This window comes from Apium graveolens, chromosome 10 (assembly GCF_009905375.1).
Source record: "Apium graveolens cultivar Ventura chromosome 10, ASM990537v1, whole genome shotgun sequence".
In the NCBI taxonomy this organism is placed as follows: domain Eukaryota; kingdom Viridiplantae; phylum Streptophyta; class Magnoliopsida; order Apiales; family Apiaceae; genus Apium; species Apium graveolens.
This window is the reverse complement of record NC_133656.1, coordinates 168,653,463-168,664,829: the sequence shown is the minus strand read 5'-3', so window position 1 is coordinate 168,664,829 and position 11,367 is coordinate 168,653,463.

Genomic DNA, 11,367 nt, shown 5'->3' with positions numbered 1-11,367 from the left:
AAACTCCTCTTAAATCTTATTGTATTGTTCACATGATCTAATTGTTATGGTTTTGAAAATTTCATAGTCTATATGAATCGGCATGTATTTACTACAATTAACCACCGTGCACTTGTATTTATTTTACACATCAATATCTGATAGGGGATAAAATAAACTTAATAACATCATTAATGTTGTATTAATTACATCTAGGATTACAAGGCCCATTAAAGAAGGCCATGTGTATGACATTCAGATCAAGAAGGTTATCACATTGATCAGGCCCAAGAAGTTTAACACATTGATCAGGCCTAATGGAACAAAGAAGGCCCAAAACCCTGAATATTAATTAATTTCGTAATTAATTAATAAGGGATAAATCAGTTAATAAGTAAAGTCCAAATAAGGACACAATTCCTTAGAGATTGGCCTCTAATAAATCTCATATGATAAGGAATCAGTTTCCTACTTCCTAGGACTCCAAAATCCATTCTAACTATGAGACTTGTCCACCAAGTCTCCTAACCCTAGACCAATTCAAGGACATCCAACATCTATATAAGGGGTCTTACCCCATAAATCAGAACTACATTTTTTGACTTAATCATTGGCGAACAGCAAGGTACGTAGGCATCTTGTTAAGACACATTGAGTCATGAAACACAAGAGCAGTCAAATCGAGCCTCGAAGCTCACGAACCCTAGCATTAAATGTACCCTAAGTTTTTATCCATAACAATATCCTTGAGAGCTGTTATGTTACACAAAATAATAAAATAATAAAATAATAAAATAATAAAATAATAGTCAACACATATAATGTTAGCCTAATCTGTACTTATATACTACATAGTTACACAATCAATCTAGTTGATATAATATACATATAATATATAAATATATTAAAATTAAAGTTGTTATATTAACGGGAATCGTGCATCGCACGAAATTTAAGCTAAGTTATAAAAAAAATTTAGACCAAGCCTGGCTCAATTTGTTTTCTTCAAAAAAATTTATAGATTTTTTTTTCAAATTTTTTTGATATTTGTTTGAACCCTGAAAAATATTTTCAAGAAAAATATTTTTCAGTATTTGTTTGGCACTCATGAAAAAGACTTAATTGTAAAAATATATTATAAAAATACAATTAGATTTTCATTATTATTTCATTTTTTATTTTCAGGTGCGTAATCATTTAACTGGATAGTGAATATTAGACTGACGGTTCATTCATGTCGTGTAATTTCGTATTATGTATTTTCGTGTTTCATCTATAATAAGTGGAATGTATTATAATTTGTTTAAACAGTTATTCTCTTATTTTGATTATTATAAATGAAAATAAAAAGTGTTATACACCAGCTAAACTACTAAAATTTTAATTTATTAGACTCCTTATCCTCATAAACTACGACCATAACATATCATGCTAAACTACAAACACTGCTTATTCATAATCATTTTATTATTTTTATTATAAATTTATAATTATTATATCTATACTATATTATAATAAACGAAATATTAAAAGTTTGGTAGTCGGTCGGTTGATACATGATAAAATTACTTAATTACCCTTACTTATTTATTCTAATTCAAATTATTGAGTCGATCAATTCTAATTTTAATTGATATTAAAGTCAACTTCCTCTATTATTTTACCAATTTCAATTCCATTTCATATCAAACTCTATATCATTATAATTTATATTAAATTCAACTTCTTCTACCAATTTATATTTTAATTCATATTGAATTCTATATTATTCTAATTTGTTACTTCGACTAGATTAAATTTAAACAAACTAAATATAATTATCAAGAATTAGTTGATATATCATATGAATCGGACTAAAATAAAATAAAATTCTATCAATCCTCCTAAAATAATTATACTAATCTACTTGGATAAACAAAATAATATATTTTATTTATCCAGGATAAAAAAATACATTATACTTATTTTGTTTATCCAGGATAAAAAAAATACATTATACAATTGATTCAGGCTAACACAAAACTAAAATAAAAATACAATTGGTCAAAAAAAAAATCATATAAACTAATTATTCAGTCTAAAACGAAATTATCTTATTGATCCAGACTTTAAAAAAAATAAAATTAAACTAAAAATAATTAGTTTGATTTGGTTGGTGTATTGTGCATCTGACTAAAATAAAATAATGTAAACCACTAATCCGAGATAAATCAAATTAATATCAGACTAAGTATAATTCGTGTCCTATTGATGTGAACTAAAAAATCAAATTTTAATTAAAACATAAATATTTTTTTTATAAAATACACATAGAATTATCAATAAAACTATATCGTTCAATCACTAATATTGTCTTTTTCAAATATCTTTTATAGAGTTATAGTTAATCGATTAAGTAATCAACATGCTAAATTAATATTTTTTAAGATCCCAACATAATGGAGACATTATATTTTTACCCTAAACAAAATAATAATTTCGTTACAATAACATTTCACTCCTTACCAATGCTATCACTTTAAATAAATTTAAATGTTCTAAAAAGTTATGAACATATACGTTTAATACCCCAATATTTTTTTATTATTTCATTATTTAATTATCAAAACTTAAATCAAATTAAATATGTGTTAAATTATATATGTATATTTGGAATTCTAAAATCATCTAGAAATTAGCAACAAGTCCTAATTGAGTTCTAGGAAATAAAATGACAAGGCCAAGTTATTTTAAATTATACCTCACTAGTCTTATCTAGGTTAGACTAAACTTATCTCATAGGCCTATAAATATATGGTTATACGCACTTTTATGGGTGCAGAGTTGCGTCAAGTGGTACACATAAGTGACAGTGAGTTAGTTATTTATTTATTTATATAATGAGTTAAAGTAGTGGATATATGTTTATGCACTGTGTTTATGATACCAATACAGGGAAACACCCTCAGATCTAAGCCATAGCTAGGCTCCAGTATCGGTCCCTTTATAGATAAAAGGTACACGTGATTATATATAATATTAAATAGTGTTATTTATGCAATTATGTTATATAAATTTTTTTTTGCCAGAATTATGTTATATAATTTATTTTAAGATAGTTGTGTTTGGTTTATATTTTCAGCCTCTCGGTTTTCCGGTCAATTCGTCCTTTTCTTACGTGCAAAACTCCCCGGATCAAATTATTTTAAGCCATTACTTTATTATTCGTAATTCTTTGACCATACCTTATATATATGATACTAAATGTATCTTGCTTGTAATTTGATGGTATAACGAGACTTAGTAAAATTTAATATATATATATATATATTTATTGAATCATGATATTGATTTTAGTTACTCTTTTGTATAATTGTTAAGTGTCACTTTTTATTTGTGACTATCGGGAGTATACTTACTTTTGTACATAAGAGCCTTGATTTTCTATTTTATAAACTTGTAAATTGCCTGTAATCTTTTCAGATTTTTTACTTAGACATTTTGAACTACGTGCATAGTACTAGTATAGCATGGTTCTGTTTTTGAATTGTTTCCATTTGCTAGTTTTGAGATGAGGCTAGGCGAGATGTAAAAACTATCGCTAGCTCAGATTCGTTAAATGGTCCGCGGACTTCAAATCGGCGAAAGACTTTTTCTCACCGGTCGAGCTTCTGAATCCGAAAGGTCGACTACGACAAAAACTCCATTTAGTATGAAAAAATTATTGACATCTATATTTTATTAATTTATCAACCTAGTAATGTTATAAAAGATTATAATAATTCTATCATACTTGATGGTTATGAAACTTTGATAAGTATTTAAATATTTTAGTACATATTTCCAGTACTCATAATAAGACTTTTATAACTTATTTAATGGAGTTATTATTAGTATATGGTAGTACTAGTGCACTACACATTCATTTTTTGATTTGGAGGTGGTGTAGAGGTGTACCAAAATTTCGATAAATTACATAATTGTATTTATATATTATTTGATTTATATGTTATTTCAAGGTATTGAGTTTATATATTTTTAAATAATGGTACATATCGTATAATTTTGTACTATTACTAGAGTAAATGCTAGTAATAATTGTTTTATAAATAAGTTATTTATGGATTTCGAATTAATTTTCTTTTGATATTTAATTATTTTTGCTAATGGCTGCACTTGGTTATAAATTACTTAACATGTTCATTATTTGAATTTGGCTGTATGTGATAGCATGCTTGGCTCTGAGTTCCAAATCACACTGTTAAATACTAGAGCATTGTATTTTGGATGTTCAAGCATCAGTATTTCATATCTTGTGTATAATAATTTATTACTATTATTTAATAGACGAGAGTGTGGTATATTGTGTAACTTTGGACTAGTAAACAAGTTATGTTTAAGACTGACATGCAGCTATATTATTTATTTTTAGATTTAAATAAGGGAGATTAGCGGTACCCTGATTTCGGATATTATAAAGTTAGCTCAATATTAATATCAGGTACGAATTCTTTATTTTTTTCTCTTGTTTTAAATACTAAAATATTTGTTAATTTATTGTTAATTCATTTTCTAACATTGTGAGCTTATTGTACTCAACATGTACCTAATTGTACGCATCCTAATTTTCGTTTCGAATTTCCTATTCTTGAGTTTATTGTTGACTTGACTCGTTTATATTGTTATTTCACATTTTTCTTGCGACACTATTTTACTTTATTTTATTTCATGCAACGAGTCAAGAAACCTTTGGAACCTTATTGTTGGGCTCTTAGACCGATCTGTGTGGGTTAATCACAGACAATGTTCATATGGAGTTCAGTGTAAAGGTGAATTAGGCACTAACTCGTATCGGTGGATGAGTATACGAGCGCGTCTCTGGGGTATGAGATGTGATAGATCATGATCGTTATTTTATTGTTGGGATGTATTTTACATTCCTTATTTCTTCTTCTGGATTACCGAGGAAGGAACCATTGTCCTGTACTTTGCCAGTGATTGGAGTTTGGCGGGTATAGTTTTGTGTAAAAGACCCATATTTGTACCCACCTTATTTGCTATTCATCCTTATGATCCATTGTTAGCCAATTGCTTTAATTTAGTATCCTACTGATTCTATAAATATTGATAAATTGTTTCGAAACTACATTGTTAACCTTTTTGTCATTTTCAGTTTCAATCTCTGTGTTGGTAGGACACAATCTATTCGTATTTATATTTTATCATTTGTTTAGATTATATTCGTACAGAGCATTTGGCTCACTCGTTATTATATTTTTTCTCCAGGCAACTAGGGGGTAAAGTGGGCATAGTGATGAGTGACACCCAATATTTACTTGAGATTCCACTTAGTGGATTTAATAAATTCGAAAACTTCTTTTAGTGGATTTTATATCCTATTTCTATTATAATTGTTGGAGGTTTAAACCATGGATTTGATTATGTTATTCGGTTTTGCTACACCATTGCATTCTAATATGATTTAGACTTGTTTATATTGTGTACTTTTATTGTTTTAAAAATAGGGTGTTATAGTTGGTATCCGAGCTACAGTTATAGATTATGTAGACTATCTTTTGGGCATTGACCTGTGAGTTTTGGGTTGACTTCGCATGGGTAGATTAAAATATCTAATACTTATGTGTGTTATTTGTGCACTTATGTAAAAGTTTTACCGGATGACGCGAGGTAGTACAAGTTAAAATAATGCTGGAAATGCCCATCATCAAATTGTGATGGATCGAGCTACTTTTATGGACATAGTACAGGAAGTTGCAGCCCGACAACAACATAATTCTCGTGCTAATAATAATGGGTAGAACCATGAGGGCCAGACTATGTTTGATCGGTTCATGAAGCAAAGTCCTAATTGTTTTAAGGAAGCTAAGATCCCGATGGATACTGAAGCGTGGATTGATCACATGGAGAAAATATTTCGGGCTCTGAATTGTTCTGAGCGGGAAAAGGCTCATTTTGGTATATACCATTTTGAGGAGGATGCTAGCATTTGGACGCAGCTGGATATGAGAATACTGTCACTTGGGATGTGTTCAAGGCACAGTTTGATCAGCGGTACTTTCCTGCCAGTTTTCATGAGGAGTATGCTCGAGAATATCAGAGTATAGCTCAGAAAGAGGATGAGTCTGTGGCGGACTTTCAGGTCAGGATTCAGAGATTGACTGGGTATGCTCGATCTGTTGCTGGTACTAAGGAGGATAAGATCATGAAATTCAAGTGGGCTTTGAAGACTTCTATTCGTAACCATATCATAGCTAATCGCTACACTACGATGGACAGTTTAGTGGACAGTGCCAGAGACCAAGAATTTCATCAAACTGATTTTCATAAACAGCGAGACATGCAGAATCAGAAAAGGAAGAGAGATGATTCCTCTAAGTTTCAAAAAATTGGCAGATCTGTAGGCAAATTTAAACTGAATGAACAAAGTTACAACACTCGCAGTTTTCAGCAGAGAAATCAAAATCAAGGTAATCAGCTGAACAATTTAGGGACACAAGTTGAAAACCAGAATAGAGGAAAATCTTGTGAGAACTGCGGAAAGATGCACAATGGTGTTTTTTATTGGATTACTAGATCATGGTTTAATTACGGCCAGAAGGGCCACACTATTCGAGATTGTAAGTAGCCATTGAAGAATTTTGGGGACCAGGACGATCAGAATGGGAGAAATAATCAGAAGACTGGTGGATGTGTCTAATCAATTACCGCAAAGGATGCTGCAAATACCCCAGGTACCATTACGAGAACACTTTTGCTTGGCAATAGGAATGTTACGGTCTTATTTGACACTGGTGCTACACACTCATTTGTCTCTACATCTTATGTTAAACACTTATGCATTGCACCTACTACACTTTTATCATAATTTTCTGTTGGTAACCCTATTGGGGTAGATACATATGTGAACTCTCTATACCATGATTCTGTAGTCATAGTTGATGATATGAAATTATTTTTGGATCTTTTACCTATTCCGATGCAAGATTTTGATGTCATCATGGGGATGGATTGGTTAAAGCGGCATAAGGTCATTATTGATTGTCAAAGGAAGAAAATAATTTTTGGTGATTCAAATTCACCCGAGTTGGAGTTCCAGGGTTCTACGCCTAGTGGTTTGGGGAAATTTATTTCGGCCATCAAGGCTAAGAGGATGCTTACACATGGATGTGAAGGATATTTAGCTCATGTGATTGATTCTTATATGGAATCGCCGGGACTTGTGGATGTCAAAGTAGTTTGTGAGTTTCCAGATGTGTTTCTAGAGGACTTGGATGGACTACCACCACAAAGAGAGATGGAATTTTCTATTGACCTATTTCCCGGTGCGCAACAGATTTCTAAGGCTCCGTATCGCATGGCTCCATTGGAATCGCAAGAGTTAAAGGAACAACTGCAGGAACTTCTTGAGAAAGGTTTCATCAGGCATAGTGTTTCACCTTGGGGTGCACCTGTCTTGTTTGTGAAGAAGAAGGATGGTTCAATGAGGCTCTGTATTGATTATCGGGAGTTGAACAGAATCACGGTGAAGAATAAGTATCCATTTCCGAGGATCGATGACTTATTTGATCAGCTGCAAGGAGCAAAATATTTTTCAAAGATTGATCTGCGTTCCGGCTACCATCAATTGAGAGTGAAGGAAAGAGATATTCCGAAGACTGCATTTAGGACTCATTATGGGCATTATGAGTTTCTTGTCATATCTTTTGGGTTGACAAATGCACCATCAGTTTTCATGAACTTGATGAATAGGGCATTCAAAGATTTTCTCGAGAAGTTTGTGATTGTATTCATCGATGATATTTTGGTGTATTCGAAGCCTAAAGAAGAGCATGAGGAGCATCTACGAGTTGTATTGAAGGTATTGAGGAAAAATAGGTTGTTTGCAAAGTACAAGAAGTGTGAATTTTGACTTGATTAGGTTGCCTTTTTGGGACATATTGTATCAGCAGATGGAATTAAAGTAGATCCAGCTAAGGTTGAGGTTATTACCGATTGGCCAAGACCTAGCACTGTGACTGAGGTGAGAAGTTTCTTGGGACTTGCTGGTTATTAACGTTGCTTTGTTGAGGGTTTCTCGACTAGTGCCATGCCATTGACACAATTGACTCGTAAAAGTAACAAGTTCATATGGACCGAGGAATGTGAGGCTAGCTTTCAAGAGTTGATGAACAGACTTGTGACATCTCCAGTGTTGATACTACCATCAAGAATGGGTGGTTATGTGATTTATAGTGATGCTTCAAAGAAGGGACTTGGATGTGTACTGATGCAGCATGGAAAGGTGATTGCCTATGCTTCGAGGCAACTGAAGCCTTACGAGGTGAACTATCCGACACACGACTTGGAGCTTGCTGCTTTTATATTTGCATTGAAGATATGGCGACATTACTTGTATGGTGATCAATGTGAGATCTTTACTAACCATAAGAGCTTGAAGTATATCTTTACACAGAAGGAGCTTAATATGAGACAAAATCGATGAATTAAACTTTTGAAAGACTATGATGTGAGCATTCATATCACCCTGTAAAAGCTAACAAGGTTGCAGACGCATTGAGTGGGAAGAATTCTGGAAATTTGGCAGCATTGATGACACATCAACGACCTCTTCTGCATGAGATTGAAAGGTTTGGCTTGGAGTTTTATCGTGAAGGCGCAGATGGTATGTTAGCTAGTATGCATGTCGAGCCTAGTCTTATCTCTAGGATAAAGGCAGCTCAGGATGGTGATGGAGACATATGGTATCTTATACAGAGCATGCAATTAGGGAAACAACCAGAAATTCGCATTGACCAACATGGTATTGTTTGGAAGGGTAACTGATTGTGTGTGCCTGATGATAAGCAACTTAAAGAGGAATTACTGGAGGAATCCCATCGATCTCCATTCTTAATTCATATAGGTGAGATGAAGATTTATCATGATGTGAAGGAACACTTTTGGTGGAGCGGTATGAAGCGTGACATAGCTGAGTTCGTTTCAAAGTGCTTGACTTGTCAGCAGGTAAAGATTGAACATCAGAGAAGGAGTGGATTGTTATAGCCTCTGTAATTTCCTACTTGGAAATGGAAAAAAATTTCATGGATTTCGTAATTGGACTACCAAAAACTTTGAAGAAGAATGATGCGGTATGGATGATTGTGGATAGGCTTACTAAATATGTTCACTTTTTGGCGATTCGCGGGAACATGTCTTTGGAGAGTTTAACACTAACATACAAGAATGAGATTGTTAGACTTCATTGTATTCCAGTTTTGATTGTGTCCGACAGAGATCCGTCGACAAAGATCCGAGATTCACTTCAAAAATTTGGCAGGGATTTCAAAAGGCATGGGGTACCACATTGAACTATAGTATAGCTTTTCATCCGCAGTCAGATGGACAGTCAAAGCGGACGATTCAAACCTTGGAGGATATATTACGAGCTTGTGCTTTAGAATGTTTTGGAAATTGGGATGAGTATTTACCATTGATTGAATTTGCGTACAACAATAGTTGGCAGGCGAGCATTGGTATGGCACCTTTTGAGGCGTTGTATGGACGCAGATGCAGGACACCGACTTGTTAGAATGAAGTGGGAGAGAAATTTTTGGAAGGTCCCGACTTAGTTCAGGTCACTACTGATAAGTAACATTTACTTTGGAATAACTTAGACAAGCTCGATCTAGACAAAAGAGTTATGCAGATAAGGGTAGACGAGAGTATGAGTTCAATGTTGGAGATAAGGTCTTTCTTAAAGTATCTTCGATGAAGGGTATTCAGCGTTTTGGTCAGAAAGGTAAATTGAGTCCGAGATATATTGGTCCATTTGAGATTCTCGAGAAGGTTGGAGTAGTAGCATATAGAGTTGCATTGCCACCTCAGTTGTCACGAGTACACAACATATTTCACGCATCAGTTTTGAGGAAGTATGTATATCATCGACAACATATAGTTCAATATCCTTTAGACACATTTGACGAAGATCTATCTTGTGAGGAGGAAGCTGAAGCTATATTTGAGAGAGAGGAAAGAGTTATGCGTTAAAAGACTATTCCTTTTGTAAAGTTCCTTTGGAAAAATCACGATACTCGAGAGACTACGTGGGAAATGGAAGATTCAGTTCGCATAAAATATCCTTATCTTTTCGAACCAGGTGCGTTATTTGAATTTCGAGGACAAAATTATTTTAAGGAGGGAAGAATTTAATACCCCAATATTTTTATTATTATTTTATTATTTAATCATCAAAACTTAAATCAAATTAAATATGTGTTAAATTATATATGTATATTTGGAATTCTAGAACATCTAGAAATTAGCAACAGAGTCCTAATTGAGTTCTGGGAAATAAAGTGATAAGGCCAAGTCATATTAAATTATACCTCAGTAGTCTTATCTAGGTTAGACTAAACTTATCTCATAGGCCTGTAAATATATGGTTATACGCACTTTTATGGGTGCACAGCTGCGTCGCATGCACAGAAGTGGTACACAGAAGTGGCAGTAATCTCGGTAAGTGAGTTAGTTATTTATTTATACAATGAGTTAAATTAGTGGATATATGTTTATGCAGCGTGTTTATGATACCAATACAGGGAAGCACCCTCAGGTCTAAGCCATAACTAGGCTCCAGTTTCGGTACCTTTATAGATAAAAGGTACACGTGATTATATAATATTAAATAGTGTTATTTATACAATTATGTTATATAATTTATTTTAAGATAGTTGTTTTTTATTTATATTTTCAGCCTCTCAGTTTTCCGGTCTATTCGTCCTTTTCTTACATGCAAAACTCCTCGGATCAAAATAATGTAAGCCATTACTTTATTATCTGTAATTCCTTGACCATACCTTATATATATGTTATTAAATATATCTTGCTTGAAATTTGATGGTATAACGAGATTTAATAAAATTTAATATATATATATATAGGGGAATGATCAAATATAAACTAAAATTAAAATAGAAACTTAGAACTAATCTAAGCCATTAAATTTACCTAATCAAATGGTCCCCCTAAATCACATCACCCAACTATCCTGCACCCTCCCACACCCAATTTCAACTTTTCCCCTCCATTTTTAATTTGATTTTTCCCGTCAAACCGTAAGTTTTTTTTAAAATCCGATTTCACTGTATTTTTCTACATCTCTCAACGATCGATTTGCATACCATATGTGTTATATTTCAAATTAATTTTTTTAAAAAAATTATTTGATTTCTAGTTTTTATTCTAAATTGGTTTCTATTGGAGTAGCCCCTATATATATATTTATTGAATCATGATATTGATTTTAGTTACTCTTTTGTATAATTGTTAAGTATCACTTTTAATTTGTGACCATCGGGAGTATACTTACTTTTGTACATAAGAGCCTTGATTTTCAATTCTATAAACTTG